The 22,940-nt window shown below is 34.5% G+C and overlaps 2 long non-coding RNA genes across 2 annotated transcripts; both read right to left on the reverse strand.

The window, feature by feature from the left end:
• Positions 1 to 10,946: 10,946 nt before the first annotated feature.
• LOC128095107 (uncharacterized) lies at positions 10,947 to 13,236 on the reverse strand. Its single transcript, XR_008213157.1, has 4 exons — positions 13,158 to 13,236; positions 12,826 to 12,879; positions 12,155 to 12,208; positions 10,947 to 11,001 (listed from the first exon to the last, which is right to left on the reverse strand). It is a non-coding gene; the product is annotated as an uncharacterized LOC128095107 (long non-coding RNA).
• Positions 13,235 to 19,477, reverse strand: LOC128095108 (uncharacterized). The gene is made up of 4 exons (XR_008213158.1): positions 19,423 to 19,477; positions 18,104 to 18,157; positions 13,860 to 13,913; positions 13,235 to 13,268 (listed from the first exon to the last, which is right to left on the reverse strand). It is a non-coding gene; the product is annotated as an uncharacterized LOC128095108 (long non-coding RNA).
• Between the last annotated feature and the right edge of the window lie 3,463 nt (positions 19,478 to 22,940).

A 22,940-nucleotide genomic window follows, 5' to 3' on the forward strand; every position in this document is an offset into this window, starting at 1 on the left:
AAAACAGTACACATAAATTGTATGATGATGAGGTCAGTGTATAAAATATATATTTGATCTATTTTAGGGGGAAGAAAGGCTTTCTAAGACCTACTGGTGATGCTGGGAGGTTGTTTGCTGAGAAGCATATACAATGTGAGTATACTAGGGTGCAAGCCTGAAACAATGGAGCTTGTAAATCAAGGAAGAAATCATAGATTCAGAAGGGCCCTGATTATTTAAATATTAGCAAAATAAACTATGCTAAATTTAATGTGAAATTAACTACCTTGGGAAATATTTACATACATATTAAGTGAATGAAATATTCATTTTACATTAAAAATTGCAAGTCGTCCATAAGCTAAATACTAAAATTTTGAGTGTTTAAAAATAAAAATAAAACATCACTGATTTGGGATTTTTTTCAGGACAATTAGAATTATTTTTAAATTTTTTTATTTATGTGTATATGTGTTTGTCTGTAGGTGTATATGACATGTATTTGCAGGTACCCCATCAAGACCAGAAGATCTGGAGCTGGAGTTACAGTCAGTTGGGAGTTGCTGGATGGACATGCTGGGAACTGATCCCATGTCTTCTGGAAGAGCAGCAGTGCTTTTAACTACTGAGCCATTTCCCCAGCCAGTGGTTCCCAATTTAAATTGGGATTTTGCTCACATAATGACTTTGAGAGGTATCATTTACTGATGAACAGAAATGTTAATTGGATGTATAATTTATTTTAGCATTACCATACATTATCTACTCATATACATATATATTATAATATAAACTTTTCAAGGGCATTTGTAAAAGTAAACGTCTTTATTTGAAATTTAAATTAATAGCATATATTTCCAATATATTAATTCATATGTGCTATGAGTACACAAATACAATAAATAAGCATAAAATAAAGATGTATATGGCATCATATACATGTATATATGTCATCATAATGAATAGGTTCAGTTTTTAATTCATTAGACCTCTAATTTTTTAAATGTGCAATCATTCCCTTTTGAAATATTTACTATTAAATAATATCATTTGTTTTATTTTTCTTAGTTTAGGCTTGCCTTTGGCAATGAGCTAAATCCAAAATTCAATTTACTATGTTAATTTTCAGATAATGTTAAAATTACTTTACTCTTTGTTACTTGCTAGGAACCAGAAGCTGGGTAGCTCAGAGACCTAGGAAATACCAAACACGACTAGCATCATCATCATCATCATCATCATCATAAATAATAATAATAATAATAAACAAAAGTCAATGAAATGTTTCCTAATGGTACTCTGCTATACTTCTAGATTGGAGCCTAACATAATCATCATCAGAGAGACTTCATTCAGCAATTGATGGGAACAGATGCAAAGACCTACAGCCAATGATCAGGTGGAGTTTGAGGACATCACAAGAAAATGGACCACCAAATCAACTAACCTGGGCTCATGGGGCTTACAGAGACTTAATTGACAAACAAGGAGCATGAAAGAGTCTGACCTAGGTCCTTTACATATAGGTCATGGCTGTGTAGCTTGGTGTTCTCATGTACCTCCTAACAATGAGAGTGGCGGCTATCTCTGATTCTTTTGCGTACTTTGGGGACCTTTTTCCTTCTACTGGGTTGCCTTGTCCAACCTTAATATGAGGGTTTGAGCCTGATCTTATTGTAACTGGATATACCATGTTTGGTTGAAATCCCTTGAAACCCTGCATTTTTCTGAAGAGAAATAGAGGAGGAGTGAATCTGAGGGAGAGGGGAGATGGGGGGAAGGGACTGAGAGGGGAGGAGTCTGGGGAAACTGTGGTTGGGATGTAATATATGAGAGAAGAACAAAAAAGAAAGAAAAAAAGAAAGAAAGGAGGGAGGGAAGAGAGGGAGGGAGGGAAGGATGGAGGGAGGGAGGGAGGAAGGAAGGAAAAGGAGGAAAAGGAAAATTATTTCATTCAGTGTGGGAGAATATAGTAATCTAGACAAAACAGCCACTGTCTTCATCAGATCATCTGTGTCTGCTTAGAGAAAACTACCATGAGTGGGACTGTTGCCTGTTAACATCAGAGAAAGAGTGAGGAAGAAGGGTCCTTTAACCCTTGTCTGAGGGTCTAGCTGCTCGGAGCTATTTGTAAGTCATTCTCCCCTGATTCAGTGCAGCTTCAGTAGTAACAGAAGGACTGGAGTACATGGGTGTGTGCATGTGCTGAGGCGGTGGGGGCGGGGTAACTCCATATGCATAGCTACAAGGAATCCATCATCTAACCTGAAGAATTTCTAGTGTGGCTGCACTGGGGTGACTCACACACTGTAAGTAAGCCCCCCCCAAAAAACTCATTAGTTTAGGCTGGAAAAAAATACATCAGCAGTTAAGAGCGCATACTGAACTTGTAGAGTACCTGAGTTGGGTAATATTCGTAATATATATATTTAGATTTAAGAAAATCTTTAAATTCAATTGTTGTGGATATCGCTCTGTATAAATAAAATGCTGATTGGCCAGTAGCCAGGCAGGAAGTATAGGCAGGACAAGCAGAGAAGAGAATTCTGGGAACAGAAAGGCTGAGTCAGGAGACGCTGCCAGCCACTGCCATGAGTACCAACATGTAAGATACTGGTAAGCCACAAGCCATGTGACAAGGTATAGATTTATAAAAATGGGTTATTTTAAGATAAAAGAGATAAATAACAAGAAGCCTACACGGCCATACAGTTTGTAAACAATATAAGTCTCTGTGTGTTTCCTCGGTTGGGTCTAAGCGGCTGTTGGACTGGCGGGTGAGAGAGATTTGTCCTGACCGTGGACCAGACAGGACTAGAAAAAATTCCAACTACATTCAGTAGTCCCCATGGTTGAACCTTGGTGGAATCACACTTTGGGGTTATTGCTTGTGGCTCTATAGATCCTGTTTACTTTTTCTCAAAGAAGAAGATTTTACAACAATCCATTTTAGAAATACTTGAATTAAAGGCCAGGGAGAGAACACTTACTGTAAAGACAAATTGTGTAAGAAGTTCCATGGCTCATTGATATAAGTTGCACAATTTTCCAGTGCTTTAAGAAAGTATAATTTTTTTATCAACTATTAAAAATTCATAACCTAAGGTACATGTGCTACAATATTATAACTTAATTTTCCTACTTGTTCAATAGCTGTGTGAATGATGTTTCTAAGTATAATTGTCACACATGATGTTCTAATCAATATTCTATTAGTCTTACCTGTTTATGAGAACATACAGAAAAAGTGGTAACGTCAGTTACTAGTAATTTCAACTCCCATTATAAAACATTACAGCAAATTAGTTATTGGTCTGCTTTCCTTTTGCCTCCAATGCAGGCAAAATAAAGATAAAAGATATGTTTCTTTTGATAAAATCTATATTATGCATAGTGAAGACTGTACATTCTAGGTGGGCTAAAGAGAGTAGTTTGTAAGGTATTGAACTATCCCATAAGCCCGCTGAAGAATTAGTACAGTTATTGAGTAGAAGCACTGTTAAACCATTGGTCATGTCTCTGAAGATGCTAGTCATTCTAAGAGGCTGAATCTCTCAGGTGAAGAACTCAGGCCACACCCCTCCCCCACTGCAGCTTTCCCTCTCCGGGACAGAGATTTAAGAAGTCACCTGCTGTGATTTACAAATCTTCCCCTTTGGTCTTAGTACTCAGATCCTCCACCCATTCTTGACAGATAGGCCATCTCAGACTGAAAATACACAGTGTGAAACTTCCTGCCACCTCTAAAAGACCTAATAGCCAAAATCTGGCTTGTTTTTGGACATTAAACATGCTGTTTACATCTCCTTGGTGAAAGTGTTCTAGCAAGGGTCAGTTCTAGCAATGTTTGAATAAGTCATTTAATTTGGGAAATTTCTCTGAAGGCTTTGCCCTAAAGGTTCCTCTCCACTAATCATCTTGCTTGCTTGCTTTCTCCTACTCTTATTTTAAACTCTCCATGTTAATGAAGTCCCTCTCCAGGCTTCAGTGGAAGCTTTTCTTCTCATTTACTGTGCTGGAATGCTGTTTGTAACACTTTGTTCTGTTCCTTTTCTAGTGCTTTCCCATGACAAGGCCGGACATGGTCGCCAGGATATTTCTCTCAATAAAGCTCATTTCTGAAATGTTATGGGTGAGTTGCTTTTTTGAACCCACTTGCTGTACCTTTACGCTTGCATGTCTAGCAAGGGTGTTCTTCCTACATTCACAGAGGCAAAATGAAATTAACTGTTGCACCAGACACTGCTGCTGGCCCGCAGGAACACAAAGGTATACAAAGATAGAGTCTCAGTTCAGCTTTAGTTTACAGAATCCACTCGGTACAGTGTATAAGCAGAGTGACATCATAAGTCATTTAAGTCTGGCATGCTTCCTTCACGATCAACTCCCTGTTTCATCACAGTTTTACTTATCACATATTCCCAGACCTGTGTTGTTTGGTAAATACATTTAATGTAAAAAAAACACTAAGTGGAGTGCTGTGGGATGGTCTGTATGTGCTCTGATTGGTCAATAAATAAAACACTGACTGGCCAGTGGCCAGGCAGGAAGTACAGGTGGGACTAACAGAGAGGAGAATTGAGAGAACAGGAAGGAGGAAGGAGACACTGCCAGCCGCCGCTGCCATAACAAGCAGAATGTGAAGATGCCGGTAAGCCACGAGCCACGTGGCAAGGTATAGGTTTATAGAAACAGATTAATTTAAGATATAAGAACAGTTAGCAAGAAGCCCGCCACAGCCATACAGTTTGTAAGCAATATAAGTCTCTGTGTTTACTTGGTTGGGTCTGAGCGGCTGTGGGACTGCCACGTGACAGAGATTTGTCCCTGACTGTGGGCCAGGCAGGAAAACTCTAGCTACAGTGGAGTATATTTTTTTAAAAAAATAGTTCATGAAAAAATACTTAACAATATTTGCTACACAAATTTATGCTTAAAATACCTAATATAAATATCAGTTTCAACAGTATAAAAACATGCATTAGATTACTAAGTGGAACACATTTTGTATGTGTGTCAGTGAGTTTAGAAATGATATTTATTTAAAGCACAAATGGCAAAGCAGGAATACAATATTAGGCACAGCAAAGTTTTCTATGAGGTTACTATAGATTAATTGCTCAGTGCTTTAAATAAGTATGATATAATATAAATATTACAACATAGAAAACACCACACTCAATGCCATGGTTTAGCAGCATGAGAAATCAGATGTGATACTCATTTTGCAACAATAAAACTTCTACTCAAAGAAAACAATCCCACACTATATTATTTTGTAGCCATTGATAACCACATCTGTCTAATTCTAATAAAATCACATTCTACATTATTTTGTAGTGCTACTACAATATTACAATTCCCAGTTTCTAGCTTTACAAGTTAGAAAAGCTGTAATAAAATAATCTTTTTAACATTTTTTCTAACATTTAAAAATTAATTTAAAAATATATGCACTATATTTTGATCGTATTTTTTCCTTTCCCCAAATTTCCTGAAGTTAATCTATTGTTTTTAAGTAAAGATTGAACTCTTGAATAAATCAACCAGTTTGTGTTGTCTTTAGTTTACAAGAGTTCAAGCTTTAATTATTAATGCCAAGGTGAACTTTATTTTGTTAGTAAAGTTTTGGACAATGGAATAGCTTCTCACACCACTAAAACAGATCTTACATTGATGGGCAAAAGTAGATTATTTTGTCTATCAGATAAAGCCAGTTTATTGTGTTAGTTTATTTTATTTAAAGCAGAAAGCACTTCAGCACATTGAGTTAAGCAGCTCTCAGGTTAGAGTTAAGGGCTTCACATTTCAAAGGAAGAAGACCTGCATGTTTAATGTTCAATAGCGCTGACGTCAATTCAATAGTACTCCACTCCATCCAAATGAATACGAATATTTTTAGAAACTTGGTGTAGTCATCACAGACTCCATGCACTATGTAATACATCAATACAAAGCTTTTCAATTTTTGTTTCCCAGTAAGTGGAATAGCTTAAAAAACAGCCCTTCATATTTTAAACTGGTATTTAAAATGAGCAAGAAGATGAACTAAAATTTCAATATGGATTATCTTTGAAGAATTTACCCAAAATCAAACAGGGATAATTCTACTATACTACATACTAATAAAAAATGAAAATATGATACATGGAATGACTCAGATAAATCATTTGTGATACTTAATTATTAGTATATGTTACTGTGTGTGCATAAATTCAGGATCAGTAATTTGAAAATTTATTATATACTACTTTTAAACTGTTACAATCTACTTTATCTCACATAAATAACCTTATATTAAATTACTGTTAATTATTTCCTTTCCCTACTTTATTGACTTTGTAACTTATATTTCAATGTTAAATATATTTATTTTTATTTGAGACATATTACTTAAATGAAGTAGCAATTCTATATCTTCAAGTTGTAGATTTTAGATGAGAGATGACCGAAATAAATGATACATAATACCTCAAATTTTATAAATATTTTAAAATAGAAACACTTAAAATAATGTCATGGTTTAGCAACAAAGTCAACTGTAGAGTATCAGTCATTTGCCCATACAAATATTAGCTGACTACAGCCACTGTTAAAAAACCGAAGTAATTGATCTATCTTAAGTTGGTGAAATTTATTGTTTGATATTAGTTTTTTGAGATGAATCAATGTCAACTCAGGCATGAATAATGAATTATTTTTAAATCATATGAAATGTTCTATTTTTTATTTATAACTTGATGGATTTATAATTTCTATAATTGAAACTATGAATAAAGATGATATAAACATACTTATATGTGGACACATAATTGAGCATGAAAAAAATATTATTTAGGCTAAACATTCAAATGACAGAGAAGATCATGTTAGAGTCTATTAGGTAAAAAGAACTAATTCTCAAAGACACCAGTGTCAGTTCACAAACAGTACAAGTTTATGATGATCATTATTTAGTAATAATTTCATAAATAAGAACATGCCTAACAGTCAAAAAATGGTTATATGAACACTTATTGTTTGCATATTGACTAACTTTTAATTTATCCAACCATAGTGGGTAGGTACCTTGAGAAGCATAGGATAAGTAAACTGAGCAAAGTTATGTAGGTGGTAAGAAGTTAAGATAGTTTAGGAATTTGAATTTGATTTCATTACCCTATTATCTACCACATTATATTTTATCATTTGAGGTCAGAAGAAAAGCAAAAGATTTCAATTTCCTCAAGCAAGATTTCAACCAAATTGTGAAGAAATTTTATACCATTAATCATCCAAAAGCTCTGAAATAATACAACTGAAAATTTAATTGGTTTTATAATAACTAAAATTTCAAAAGAATTTTTGAATTCCTTTGTAAATTTTTGAATTTGTAAAAATCAACTTAGATTGTACTGCTGAGATATAAAGGCTCAGTGAGACAATATTTAACATGGAAAAAATGTTTATAAGACTAAGATAACTCTAAAACTTAGTCGTGTTTTTAATTACTCTGTGACTTTGGATCACTGAAGAATGAGCCATTTGAGAAAGTAAAATTTTGACGTTCACCACACAGTCTGTTAGGAACAGTATAGAAATTAAGACAGAAAGAAGTGTCTATATAGAAGACATTAAAAGATATGGGTGGTGCAAGAGATAGGACTATAGAGCACTCACTATGAAAACAGTAAAGTATTAAGTGCTTAGCAGTAAAGATACAGGGCATTTGGATAGAATAATATTCAAGTAATGAGGTTAAATGTCTAATAAAAAGTCTTCCACCAAGAGTAGCCTATGTAGAAAATCAATGCATTCTTACTGAATTTTTCAAAAAATTTAAAGAACTAAGACTAATTATTCAATAACTATTCCTAGATTAACAGGGTGAGAACCTAACTCATTCTACAAGGCTAACATTGCCCTTGTAAAGAAACCAGACAATGATACGAAAGTAACAATTGAAGTATATCCTGATGATTACAATTTAGAAATTATAAATTAATAATAAATGAAATCAAATATCACATAAAATTACTCATTAAGATCAAATGAGACTTATTTAAACAGTGAAAAGACAGCTCATATATAAAAATTACTAAATATATCACACTTAACAGTGAATAATGAAAGTCACGTGATCTTGTCAATGGATGTAAAAAGTATTCAATAACTCTCCCATCCTTCATAGTAAAATCCCTGAACAAATTAGTTACAGAAAGACCGAGATTCAGCATTAAATATATTACATATAGCACATCATCAGGTGACATCACGCATAACAGGGAGAAGACTGGTAGTGGCCTCTAGAATCCTCATCCAGATGAAGATGTACACTCCCACACATTTTAAGTGAAATAGTACTGAACATTTCTACAGCAATTAGACAAGAAAAATAAATAAAAGATACACTAGTATGAAGAGAGGAATCAAATCCTTTCTTATGGTAGAGTAACCTAAAGACTCCGTCACAGAAGGACTATTGATCATATAATTCAGCAAAGGAGAAGGTTAAAAATGCAAAATGTAGTATTGTTAAGATACACTGATAAACTTGATAGAGATAAGAATAAATGATAGAAAAAGATGAAAATTGCAACAAAGAAAATTACAAAGGAAGTAAAAATCTAAAGTGAAAATCCACAACACTGAATACCTATCAAGATACTAATAATGTTCTTCATAAAACTACAATTAATCCTACAATACATGTAAAAGCACCACGACTCTCCCAATAGCCAATGAATGCTGATCATAAAAACAGAGCTAAATTCAAGTCATACTAAGGTGTCACAGTAACTAAAATAGCATGGCATTAAAAAAAAAACAGTCTAATGGAACATATAAGAGATCTCAGAAAGAAACCATATATCTACAGATAGCTGATACTAAACAAGAGGTCAAAATCAGGCATTTTAGAAAGAACAGGCTCTTTATTAAATGGTGCTAGAAAGAATATTGTGTATTGACCCTAAAGTATCACTCCTTACAAAAATCATCTCAGGCTAGAATTACAGACCCATAATATAAAACCCAACATGTGGAACTACTTGAAGAAAAGCATAGCAGGAACACTTTCAGACATCTGCATAAACAATAATTTTTGATGATTGCCACTACAAAGGAAAGTAGTAGACAAATGGCGTGATATCAGATAAAAAGGCTTCTACACAGCAAAGCAAACCATCAGTAGGGTCTATACACAGCACAGAAGAGGGAAAAAAACATATGTCAACTATTTGACGAAGGATTAAAGTGCAGAACATAAAAGGAACTGGACACAGCAGTAGTGACAACTACCAAATGAAGGACAGGATTAAAAAGGGGCCAATTATCTGAGTGGACACTTGTCAAAAGAGGTAAAATGAACATTTTTCAAGATGTTCATGAGGTAAATGCCATAATACTCCAATTAGAATGGTCATATACTCCAGTTAGAACAGCTATTACAGAAAAGGCAGCAAAAGCTGCAAAGATACAGAAAAAAGGAAGTGTCATACACTGTTGCAGTAATTTAAAATAGTAGATCCATGTGGAAAACAGTGTGGAGGTTCCCAAAAAAGAGTAAAAGTAGATCTAACGTATGGTCTAGTCCTCCCCATACTTATTATATTTCCAAAGGGAATTAAATCCACCTACCAAATGCTCCCTGCACTCTTGTGCTCTTTGTGGCACCAGTCATGACTGCCAGGATATGGAATCAACAGACATTAATGTCCACAGAAAATGTGGCAATTATATCTAATGCGGTATTAGTCAGGCATAAAGAAAGGTGAAATCCTGTCATCTGTGAGAAACTGAATGGAATTGGAGGACATTATGTCATGTGGAATAAGGTAGACATGGACACTAGAAGACAAATGGCTCTTGTCCTCATTTATATGTAAAAGCTAAACTGAATATAGGATAGTTCTAATACTAAGAATAGTGGGGGGAGCAGAATGAAACATTAGCAGGTCCAAAAACAGTGGTAGAGATAAAAACTTTTATTTTTACCGACCTCACAATAGTTGTGGAATGACTACAGTTCACATTAACCTAATATACAGTCTATGACTATCTCAAAGGCAGAAGCTTCAAATATAAGAAACAAAAGGTCATAAGCCTGTTTTATCAATGCATTATTATAGATCTGCATTAAAATATCAAAGTCTTATCTATTAATATCTGAAATTATTATTTCTAATTAATCTAAAATCTTTAAATCTCTTTGCTTCTATGGTAGTCAGTATTTTGGGTTGTTTTGTAATATTTTACATCTATTTATTTTGTTTGTCTTCTTGTGTGCAAAAAATGTGTATGGAGGTCAAAGTCAAAGGAAATGTGTATGGCGGTCAAAGTCAAAGGAAATGTGCATGGAGGTCAAAGTCAAAGGAAATGTGCATGGAGGTCAAAGTCAAAGGCAAACTTGCAGGAGTCAGTTCTCTCATTTTCCCCGTGTGGATTGGGGAACTGAACACAGGACATCAGGCTTGCTGGCAAGCACTTTTACCCACTGAGACATCTCACCTGCACAGAAACCATTAATGTGACCATAGCTACGTTTTTGCTGCTATAGTCCTTTATGAAAACTCTCCTTCATTAAAAATCCTGTTTCCAAGCCCATGCAATCTGACAACATAAGACAGCCTACAACATAGATGGATGCTTGCACTCCATCTACTGATAGGCATTTCATGCTTTCACAATGTGTACACCGATCTTTGCACATTTCACCCCCATGGAGAATACCAGGGGCTGAAACTGTTGAACAGCAGTCAACATTTATCTAGAGAAGCAGGTAACTCTCGACGGAGGAGTTGTTTGATTCATTCAAAACTGTGACAGTAAAATGGTTAAGCTGTACTCTGAGTTAGTGATGAATTTTGACATACTGAAGAAAGTGGTTATTTTTCAGCCTCAGATGCTGCCTAGAGCTTGCATGGGTAATATCAATCTAAACACACAGTGAATAATTCAAATAAAGAATGAAAAAAAAAAGCTTACTCTCTTTCCGGGAGGACCTGGTGGGCCAGCCTCACCAGATGGACCAGGGGGACCCTGGAAATGAATACAGTTAGATATAAATGTATAATGCACTGTTTAATAAGCTGGGTATTTTTCACAGCTAACATAATTTCTCCAAATAGGAAATGAAACTGACTCTCTGCTCATTTATACACATCTGTCTTTCCTAAAAACCTCAGCTCCCAGTCAGTGGGCTGAACTGCTTCTACATATCCACAGAGTGAGCTAGAAAACTTATTTAGTAAACTTCTTCATGGATATAGGAAAGTGCTTCAAATTTTCTTTTTGGAAGCCTATGCCATTTAAAAAGCAATAATAAGGTTTCAGCAAACCCCTAACATATACATGTATACATCTTATCATATCTTACAAACTGTGCACATATTGACTTACTACCTCTAAACTGCTTCTCATACAACACTAGCATTTTGTGCCACTGTGTAAACAACTATATGAGTATATGTGCTCTAAGTATACCTTAGACTTCCAACACCTGAGGGACCGAACCTTGTAAGAGACTCAGCTGTCCTCAAAACTATTTAAGTTAATGCCTTCCAAATTTCTCCTTTCCTAAGGAACTCATGTGGCCAAAACACTTCTGTGTCGTTCAAAAAAATATTAAAATGTCTATACTGTAATTTCATTTAGCTTCTTAGCTAAAATAGCTTAAGAACTACAACAAGATATAGTCTGATATTCTTATTTTTATACTTATTAATATTTAAAAAGTATTATCCTTCTATAAACAAGTGGGAGTCTAGGTGTCTCTGACTCTTTTGCCCATGTGGGGGACCCATTTTCTCCCACTGGATTCCCTTTCCCAGACTTTGATTCCAGGGTTTATGCATACTCTTATTTTATCTTGTCTGCACTCAGGCCTCCTCTTTTCTGAGGGAGTGGGGAGGATGGGTCTGGAAAGGAGGGGTGGTGAAGGGGGCTAGAAGGACTGGAGGGCAGGAGTCTGTGCTTAGGATGTATTGTATGACAGGAGAATGGATAAAAATTAAGAAAAATAGATAAGTAACAGTAGGACAAGCTCATAAACATATTATGACACATTTCTGAGAAATGTGTACACAATATACACAATGAGCTTCAATTGTGAAAGACTGATCTTTCTGAATTGTCTTTTAAAAAATATTTGGGCTATGTAAGATGAGGGGAAAAAGTAAGCTTTCTTGCCTACCGGTTGCCCTGGATCTCCATCTTCACCCTTGTCTCCCCCGACACCATCTTGCCCCTGTAATTGACAGTAAAAATTAACACAGATTGTTATATCTTATTATTATAAAGTTACAAAGTTTACACAGACTATCTTGATGTAGCGGTGAAATAAACTGTGATCTGATGAACAAGTAAAATTACAGTATTTATTTTTTTTGGATAATAGTGCCTCTTCCTCTTTCCACAAATACTTGGGAAATTGTTATTATACTTGACTGGGTATAAATTATTATTTTTTTTTTTATAAAGAAAGGAGGAAGACTCACTGGATGTATAAGACTAGCGCTTCCATTCACCAGGAACAGACATAATGCAATTCAAAATAGGATTTGCACAATAAATAGCATTAAGAAATAAAGTCTGAACTTAGAAATAAAAGTATAGCTGCTACTTAGATAATTTGTTTGGGTAATCCAAACAAGTTTCAATAATAGTGCAAATGAAGAGGACAGTTGTGCAAGAGAGGTACAAGAGTCACCAGTTGGATAGACCTTGTGGTCAGTGTGATTTCTGGTGTTTCATATGGCTCGCTGACCTTAGAAGTTCACTTGTAACATAATTTTTTCTAATTATTACTACAGACTGAGGGAACAACCCCAGCAAAGCATCCTTTTATTTCTCCACGGTACTTACAGCAGGGCCAGGTTCTCCAGGTGGGCCAGGATCTCCAGGAAAACCAACAGGCCCCTAGAGAGACGGTATGAAAGGAAAAATAGAATCAAAACAAAGTTCCACAGGGTTGTTTGTAGTTTAAGAAGTTAAAATCATGGCAGCTGCTGGTTAGATATATTCTCCAGCTAGAAAAAAAAATAAATTAATAAAAATGAAAGGAACTAAGAAGGGATGCAAATATATCAAATGACATAATGACTTTGATTTTACCGGAATTCCACATTTTTAATCTGTCTATGAGAAGCTAATGAGGGAAACTGACACACATTTCACTTTAAAGGGGATAAACTCACCGGGTTCCCCTTGGGACCATCATCACCGGGCGGCCCCTTAGCACCAGCAGGACCCGCAGCACCAGGGGCCCCAGCTTCTTCTCCTTTCTCTCCTCTCTCTCCTTTGGGACCCTAAAGAATACAAAAAAAAACCAGTTACTTTATAAACACTGTTTCCAACTCTTAATACCAAAATAGTGGGCTGGAGAATTTTCAGTTTTTCTACTCTGTATTCTATATTGCAAAATTTCTAACAGACTCTGAACTGAATTAATTAAATGCCAATAGTCATGAACCCTCAATGCTAGATTGTCAAAACATTTCCAGCTTGTCAAGGGACTATAGAAGATTTAATGGCAGTTTAATTTATGTTATAATAATAAATTTTAGTTAGCAAATGTTTATTTAATACAGCAAGAAAATTGTTTTTTATCTATTATGGACAGTTCACTGAACACAATGTATATAATGATTGTCTTATCATTTTAATGACTTAAATCATGTAAATGTGACCTTTTAAAAACTTAGATACTATCAAAATATGCAGAGGATAGTCAGTTATTAAATAATATGTTTATGTATTCATGGTCACAGTTAATAAGTTGGAAAGGAAGAGTAAAAAACAGATACTGTTAGGATTCAAGTTCAATGTTCAAACCCTCTAAAAATAATTCCTAAATATCTAATGAAGCCTAATAATGGTTTTATGACTATGGGACTTACACTTGAGCCAGCTTCGCCAGGGGGCCCTGGGTTCCCGGCTTCTCCAGGTTCACCCTACAAAGAAAGTATCATATGAGGGTAAGAACATGGAAATCTTGTTTCTATTTGTAATAATGACTTTACTATGGCCATCCTAATTTAGACCAGCCTCTATCTTACTGTACTGCTTAAAACACACCAAAAATCTAATAAGAAAGAGAACTTGGATTAATGGTCTCAATAATTCAAGTGAGGAAACAGACTAAATGCTGATTCAGTTTTCATAGATGAAATCCAGCACATCAACCCAGGTTACCATGAAGCTACAACAAAAATCAGAATGTTTTCTAACAGTTTGCATTTGTGTGGCATCAAAATTCATATTATATCATGATTATTGATTTTAAAAATGGGAATATTTTTACTAAACTATAAATTCACTCTCTTGCTAATAAAATATATCAGCAAAAAACTTGGCACTATATTGATAATCCTATAGAATGAGTTAGTGGAGATCAGTGTGAAATTCAGAATGTACTTAATCAAAAGTCTTTTATTTAAGTGTTTAAATATTATAAATTTAATAGCTTTTATGATCTCATTTTAATCCAGTTGGATATTTGCCAGGTCATCTGACAAGTAAAAAAAATCTTAGAAAAACAGCAATCCATATTTAAATGAAGATATCATGAAGGGTATCCAATTTGTAATGTTTATGTACAAAGACACTTTCCTCAGATTTAGCTATGAAGTCTACTGCTAATGTTGTTCTTCTTAGAAATGCATAAAAATATGTCCTTATTCCAGTGATTACTTAAGTGAAAAGATGCAACACACACACACACACACACACACACACACACACACACACACACACACACAGCACACACTCACGCACACGCAAACTCACGCACATGCGCCCCGCGTACGTACACATGAGCCAATGTTCCATTCAGCACTCTCCTAACAACTCCAACATCAGTGATTGAAGGCATTATGAGGTGGGTGGGAGTCTTGTAGTTTTTAATTTTAAACACTGATATCCCAGGTCTTCCTGGCACATACCAGTAATGCTAGGTTGGTTTGAAATTTTCCATAGTAAAAGCAAACATATTCCAAAGAAGAAATTATTTCACAAAATTTCTTAGTCTTCTGAAATACAAAGAACATTTTGACTTCTTGAGGTGTTTGTATAGTTATGACAGCATCAAATACTTTCAAGGAATTCCTTAGTTGTGGAATTGCATGTCAGTTTTGTCTTTCCCAAGATAAATGGCAAATATATCCTGTATTTTGGACAATTATTACAAGTATAATATCACATCTACATTTATATATGAAGAAAAGACTCATTCAACTATCCTAATATGATAAAATAATATATCAATAATTGTGGGGGTTGCTATTCACATATTGAAAATGAAGCAAGTACTTTGTCATTCAAATAAACTGTAAAGCACCCATATTAAATAATTTAACACATGGAATATAAGCAACATTTACTAAAAATCTTGGAAATGAACTGAACACAAAATGTTTTTCTTATGTGTCACATTATCATGTATTATTGTGGAAAGTTGGAACTAGAAAATAAAACTATATATTTTTAAGTCAACATCAATATATTTTGCTCATCTCTTTCCATCTTTGTTAAACATAAAGGAAGTTATATTCTGGAAAATATTATTTCCAATTTTCAAAAATGAAGAAAATAATCATATCAAAAATGTATTTAAACAGTAACATGTAAGGGTAAAAACTTCTATGAAATCTTTGAGAATAGTACATCAATATTCACTTGCTTTCAGAATATTAAAATTCTTTATGCATATTATAAACAAACGCATATGATATAAATCACAAACTAATGAAGATAAAAATCAGTAATTCCTAAAAACGTCTGTACTAAAGTCTTTTAGAAATGGATTGACAAAATTGCAAACAAATACAGCAATGCAACAGAATATGTCATGTTAAGGAAGTCCATTCCATGGTGTGAATAAGGTAACAGGTATTTACTCTATGGAAATATAATGGTGAACGGGATAAAGGAGTGTGCACTTATCATGCCGTATTGCTAGTGCACTCTCCCCTTACTTAAGAGTGCTTCCTGCAGAAGCAACAACAAATTGTTCTGCATATTCAGAGTAATTACAAATTATTGTTATTATGAAAATGTGTTGCTTATTTGGTCTGAGTAAACTGTTGAGAAATCTCCCATAATTACACAGTTCATGAAGAACAGATTGGTATATTCGCACAAAAGAAATCATGGCTCATGGTCATCAGCCTCTGTTTTTCATTGTAATTGATGGATATAATTTTCCAAAATAGAAATTGCAGTGGAAATCAGTCAGAATCCATGTTGATGTCACAAATTTATAATATATAAGATATTATATGATATCAGACTTTTTTAAAGTTAAGATTAGGGTTTCCTATCATTTTTCTCTGTCATGAAAAAAAATTTTTAAAGGAAAAATATTGTTATCAAATAATATGTTTCAATTTAGGTATTTACAGAGTATAAAAGTCACCATAGGAAGATCCTAGCACATGCACGCGCACACACACACACACACACACACACACAACTTTAAAAATAAACAAATTTTAAATGAATAGATACAAATTAACTTAAAAAACTAACAGTCAAATCACCAGCCTTATTGAATATTACAAGACTCAAAAAATGGCAAACTGTTATCATTTGACCTTTTTACCTATATAACAATAGTGTGAGGACTTCCCTCTAACTCCCAATATTGGCAAAAGTGACTATTAATGGGATTCATAGAAGACAAAGTATAAAAAAAAACAAAGTACTTAAAACTATTCGCTTGTTATTGACAATCTTTAGGACATAGGTGAAGCACACTGAAATGTCTATTCAAATTACAGACTATTCTTAACTCTCTAGGCAACATCAGAGCCCAGAGGACATGTTCTCAAGAAAAAAGTTAGAGGGGGTAAAGTCCGGTAGGATTTTTCAAGACAGTGGTGTCTCGGATGCTGGTCTTGCCTTATGCTTTTTATGCTAGGACTAGTAAGCTTAATTGAGAATTTTTTTTTTCCAATAACTGCGCCTATCTCAACATATAGCTTTCATTTTAAGACTATAAACAAACCTCTAAAAGCAATTGTTAAGGAAACTGTATTCTTTATCCACTAAGAACTGTAAAGTGTAATTTGTTTTTAATTTAGTAATTAATGAGCTATTTGAACAGTGAGTCATATGCAGTTTATTATAAATACAAGAGTCGGGATGAAAAGCAGATATAAACATCAATATAACACAGTCTAATCTCATTATGCTGCTTTTTGGAGGGTTAACTCATTTAATGAAAATAAATGAATTTAATTATAAAATAAAATGTGTCAAAAAGAATGCAAAGCAAAGAAGAGAATCATGTTTCAAGGTTGAAATAAAAACATTACAGCTATTACTCAATAGTTAAAGTAGATGTGAAAATTTTACATAGTTTCCTTGTATAACATTTTATGGTATGAAATTAATTTTTTGTCCTTCAAAACTGGCAAATAATTTTCTTAAATGAAGCAAATGTCAATTATAATTTTCTTTAAAATTCTATTAAGACGTGAGGTTGAATACATAAATAAGAAATCAAAGAATCATTTTGACATTTCAAAAAAAGAAAGAATAGATTTTTAAGATGAAATAATGTTTACCAGGAAAAAGAGCTGTTCTGAGCACAGATGTTATGGCATACGCCAAGAGGCTTTGAAAAGTGCCAGAGATAGGCTGAAGTGTTAGTAATGAAAAGGTGACAAAAATCAGTGATTAATTGTTTTTCTGACATGAAAGACTCCTTCAGCCTCTGGATCAGTTGTAGAAAAGTGTTTCTCCTGCTTTAAGTACCAACTGTCACTAACTGTAGTCCTCGTCAGACATTCAGAAGCTGAAGTGTAGCTTGGCATTGTCGCTTTCTAACGAGAAACATTCACCAAATCACTGCAATTAAGCTTCAGCTTTCCCTGTTCATGAAAGCAGATAACTATGACTCCAACACTGTTCTGAGACAGGAAGTAATCCAGATGCAGCATCCATCACCACAGGTGGTCGATACAAAAAGACACAACATCAGATACTAATTTCAATCTGTGCAGGGTCTACAGTAAAATAATACTGAATTTGTGAATATATGTACAACACTTAGCACTGACCTTACGTTAGCAGCATGCAAAGTATGTCCCACAATTATCAAAGCTTGTGATTTCCGGCTGTCTTAGCCAGTGGTCCTTACCTTGTCTCCCACGCCACCAACAGAACCAATAGAGCCCGGGGGTCCTTGTGGTCCCTGAGATGTAGAAAAAAGAAACAGTGTTATACTTTTAATGAAATGTTCATTCACATGCACGTGTCTAGAGTTTTTAAAGAGAGCATTGTGTACAGGAATTTGGAGTAAATTGTGGGGTGGAACAAAAGTAATGACTTCTACAGTTGTCACACTTACTAAACAACAAATAATTTAATATATTATACCAGCTTTCAATTTCTCCAGAATTTGGAGCATAGGGCAAAAAGACTTCCAGATTTTGTCATGTACTTGGTAGTTGAAACAAAATTCCAGTGCCTATGCCATGGAAAATCAGGACAATTTTATGATATGATTTTATATTGAATCCCAGTCATGACTGTATTTAAGAATGACTTGCTGCATAGGAAAAACAAACCCCCTATAAACTGCCAGGCATTAGATTCCTCTGGGGGATGAAGGCTCCATATCTTTTCCAGTTTACCAGCTACTGATATTTTTTATTAGTTCTGACCTGATAAAATTAAAGGCAAGCATGTGAGAAAATAAATCCAATTGAAAGGAATGTGGAAAACATGTGGCTTCATTTGCAAACATGAAGTTAGAAGTGGATCACATAGGCCTAGAAAATCTATAGACGATAACAGTAGCATGGATACATTATTACATTTCCAAATTCTATAATATTCCATCAGAATGCTGGACCAGTTTCTAAGGGGAATGTTCTCTTTAAATGACTGAGAAGGAACTGTTCCTCTCAGTGGAAAGGGTGCACAAATGCACAATATTTCTCTGAATGCTTTATAGACTAGAAATGCATGAAGTAAAGCATTTAGATAAAAGCCTTTCTGTGGATACATACCTAACAGGCATTTAGAGTACACATCTAGACCAGTACATTCAAAGCCAATTACAAACTTCTCAATCATTGCCAGAGAAAAAGCTCAAACTGAAGAATTTAATAACTGTTTACAGAACAATATCATATCTTAGCTACAGTGTAAGTATACGCTTCTGAATAATAAGGTTCATAATGATACAAGTGATATTTTTCACCAATAAATATATGTTAAGTGTGAACTGGATTTCTATTTTTATACTAGTTTGTTAACTGGTCAGGAAAAAAGCTATTTCTTTCTGTCTATAATGATATGGATGAGTAGATGATCATTGGGTTCTTGTCCACTTCTAAGGATAAACCATGATGAGATTATCTCCATTGTATCTCATAAGCCATCTGCCAGAATATAATACTGGCACCAGAATGTCCCTTTGCAATTAATTAGCACACACTTCACAGTTCTTACATCAGCTCCATTGGGACCTTGAGGGCCTCGTGGGCCAGGAGGACCTGGTGGACCCTAGAAAAGACAAAATGACAGAGTTTGCCAAGATCACACACAAATACGGTAAACATTTTCATATTTTAAGATAACTAAGATAGTCTTGTGTCTATGAAATCACAGGCAGAGGAGAAACATCAGGTCTACAAACAAGCAGAATGAAGACAATATTATATCACACTATCAAATGACCCTTTACTCACTGATAGGAAATTAACACTTAAAAAAAAATTAAAGAATAGGAAAGCAACACAACGAAGCCTATTGCTGCTACAAATTATTCACAACAAAGTCAGTGACATACTATGGAAATATATTTTACAGCATAAAATAACCATAACGTGAAACAACAACAACAAGAAGAAAACTATTACTGGACTAGTTCAGAATTAGGGAATAAATGAACAAATATTGTTTTAATTCGTGTGAACATGATTGAGTGTATGAATCTCAGGTTTGACATTATAGAATTGGAAATAACTAGTTGCATTCCTACAATGAAGATGCTATGTCCTGATATACACTAAAATTACTCCCGGGATCCATTTGTTAAAACACTGTTGACCAACATCCCTTACTTCTAGGTTGCAATTAAGGTAGTTCAAAATAAAGAAATAAATAAAATGAGATGACAGAGAAATGAAATAAAGAGAATAGACAATAGTGAATACCTAGTCATTAGTATTTTTTTTTTTTAAAAAAATCTCAGTTTAATCCAATGCAAACAGTTGAAGCTTTTTCTAACCTGATCTATCATATGCTCCAGGAGAATGTATCAGTAACTCTGGGAACCACAGCACTGGCTCTAAAAGTGTACGACAGTGTGTCTCCTGCTGTTTCAGAGTATGTCCTCGTCCCCATATATACCGTGGATCCTCACAGTTAGATTTGCTGAAGACAGGAAAATTTTCAAAGTATATAATAAATCTGGGTGTTGCTCTTAAAGTGAATGAAATGTAACTTACAGCTATACAACTTCAAACTAGGAGTAGACCCCCACAATCAGGTGTAGTTGGTCAAAAACCTCCATGGTATTTTTGTAGATTTTTTTTTTTTTGTCCTATTGGTCTTTTCCTTGTATATTTTGGTTTCTGTTTTGTGGGGTTTTATATGTTTTTTTTTTTTTTTTTAAGAGAGAGGGCATAGAGTAGGTATGTGGGGAAGAGTTGGGGGAGGGCAAAGCATGATCAGAGTATATGGTATAATATGTTAATTAAAATATGTATTTTGAGCTGGGCGATGGTGGTTCATGACTTTAATTCCAGTACTATGGAATCAGAAGCAGGCAGATCTCAGTGAGTTTGAGGGCAGCCTGGTCTACAAAGAGAGTTCCAGGACAGCCAGGGCTGTTACACAGAGAAACCCTGTCTACAAACAAACAAACAAACAAAATATTATTTACATGTGTGTGTTGTGTATATGAGCATGTGTATGCCAATGCCCATGGAGGCCAGAAGAGGGCATTGGATGCCCTGGAGCTGGAGCCACCTGATATGGATGTTGGGAACACTTGATGTGGGTAACGGGAACTGAACTCCAGCCCTTGTGAGAGCAACAGCACCATTGATCATGGAACCGTATCTTCAGTTCCTGAAACTGTAAACATTTTCTATTAAAATCTAGAAAAATTCTCCATTACAACATTCTGGACAATGGTTTTTGTTTCTGCTTTTGTTATCAACATTAAGATAGAAAACACAGGTAACAAAGGCAAATACAGACAAATCAAGTTTCTCTCAAGTTAAAAGCTTCTGCATAGCAAATGATCAAACCACAGAATAGACTATTTGAAACCCTTATACTTAATAAGCTGAAATACATAAGATACTCAGTTCAATATTCAGAAAACAACCTGATTTGTATGTGCAAAAAACTGGAATAGAAATTTTCCTGAAGACATAGAAATGTTGAGTATGTTAGAATAAACAAACAAACCAATAAAAATATACAAAACTCAACACCACTAAACATCAGGGGGCATGAATGTGAATAAAAAACTCAGTGAGCAGTCAGTCACTTTATATCTGCTAAAATGGCTCTTATTAGAAAGACAAAGAGTAGCAATATTGTTAAGGATATAGAAAAAAGAGCACTCTGGCATGTTGATGATGAGATTATAAATTATTATAGCTGTTTTAGAAGGTAGTCCCTACTAAAAAATTAAAAATAGAACTACCAAATATTTCAAGCATTTTGCTATTGATATACATTCAAAAGAGCACAGGCTGCTCTTCCAGAGGACCTGGGTTGGATTCTTAGCATCTACCTGGTAGCTCACAACCATCTGGAACTCTAGTTCTAGGGGATCCAACGTCCTCTTCTGATTTCCACAAGACCTGGCACACACATGGTACACAAACATACAGTCTGGCAAAACATATATACTCCTAAGGTAAAATAATTTTAAAAAGTAATAATGTACTACTATATTCTTAGAATTGCCAAGACATTTTTATCTCAAAAGAAAAAATATGAGGTAATATGTTAATTGTCTTGAGTTAATCATTCTACAACATAAATATTCCATCAATCATTATGTTATTAATATATACAGTTGCTAATTTAAAATATAATTAAAATAAATTCAGAGAGAAAAATTTGAATATATAGTGAGTATTCTTAACTTTCAAGAGCCATCGAGACAGTCTATGGGCTAGGGTTACCCTACTGGCTCACGGAATGGAACTAAGATTCCTTGTATGGGTTTCTTATGTACCTATTAGGTTCATGAGTATAAGCTTGCATTCAAATTTTTTATGTGCTCATCCAGGCATTGCTCTAGGCTTTGAGAGAGACAATAATGAGCTATTCTGGAAACTGCCATCAGATCCTATCTCTTGCCCCAGCGAATAGGTGTCTCTCTCGGGCTTGGGATCATGTGGAAACAGTGAAAATAAGGAAGAGTCATTTTGACCAAGGCTGTATTCCAATCACGGAATGATCCCTGTCCTAGTATTTATCAAGTTTCCAAGTTTGTTCATCTTGAGAGCTTGATGACTCTTTTTATAAATTATCCCTTTTTTCTTTTTAAATCTTTTGAAAATTTACATTGTTTAAAAGTAAAGCCAGGCAGTGGTGGTGCACCGCCTTTAATCCCAAGCACTCGGGAGGCAGAGCCAGAGTGAGATCCAGGAAAGGCGCAAAGCTACACAGAGAAACCCTGTCTTGAAAAACCAAATATATATATATGAAGAGAGAGTTATAAGATCAGTTGAAAGGGTCCCCATACCCTTTAGTTAGTTTTGTATTTTATTGAATTCTGTCTTCATATGTGTACAAATGCATATTAGAATATTTATTAGAATTTATGTATAGGATATATATGTGGAGATGGACAGTTTTTTCCTGATCTATTGCAAAGATTCAGACATTATGCTCCTTTGTTTCCAGATTCTATACTGTTTATTTTTTTAGAGTTGGGACTCATCTTAAGAGCTTGGTTGGAGGTTCTAGCAGGAGAGAACAACTTGTATACTGTGTTG

This window comes from Peromyscus californicus, unplaced genomic scaffold (genome assembly GCF_007827085.1).
Source record: "Peromyscus californicus insignis strain IS unplaced genomic scaffold, ASM782708v3 Scaffold_4__1_contigs__length_199733344, whole genome shotgun sequence".
NCBI classification, from domain to species: Eukaryota; Metazoa; Chordata; class Mammalia; order Rodentia; family Cricetidae; genus Peromyscus; species Peromyscus californicus.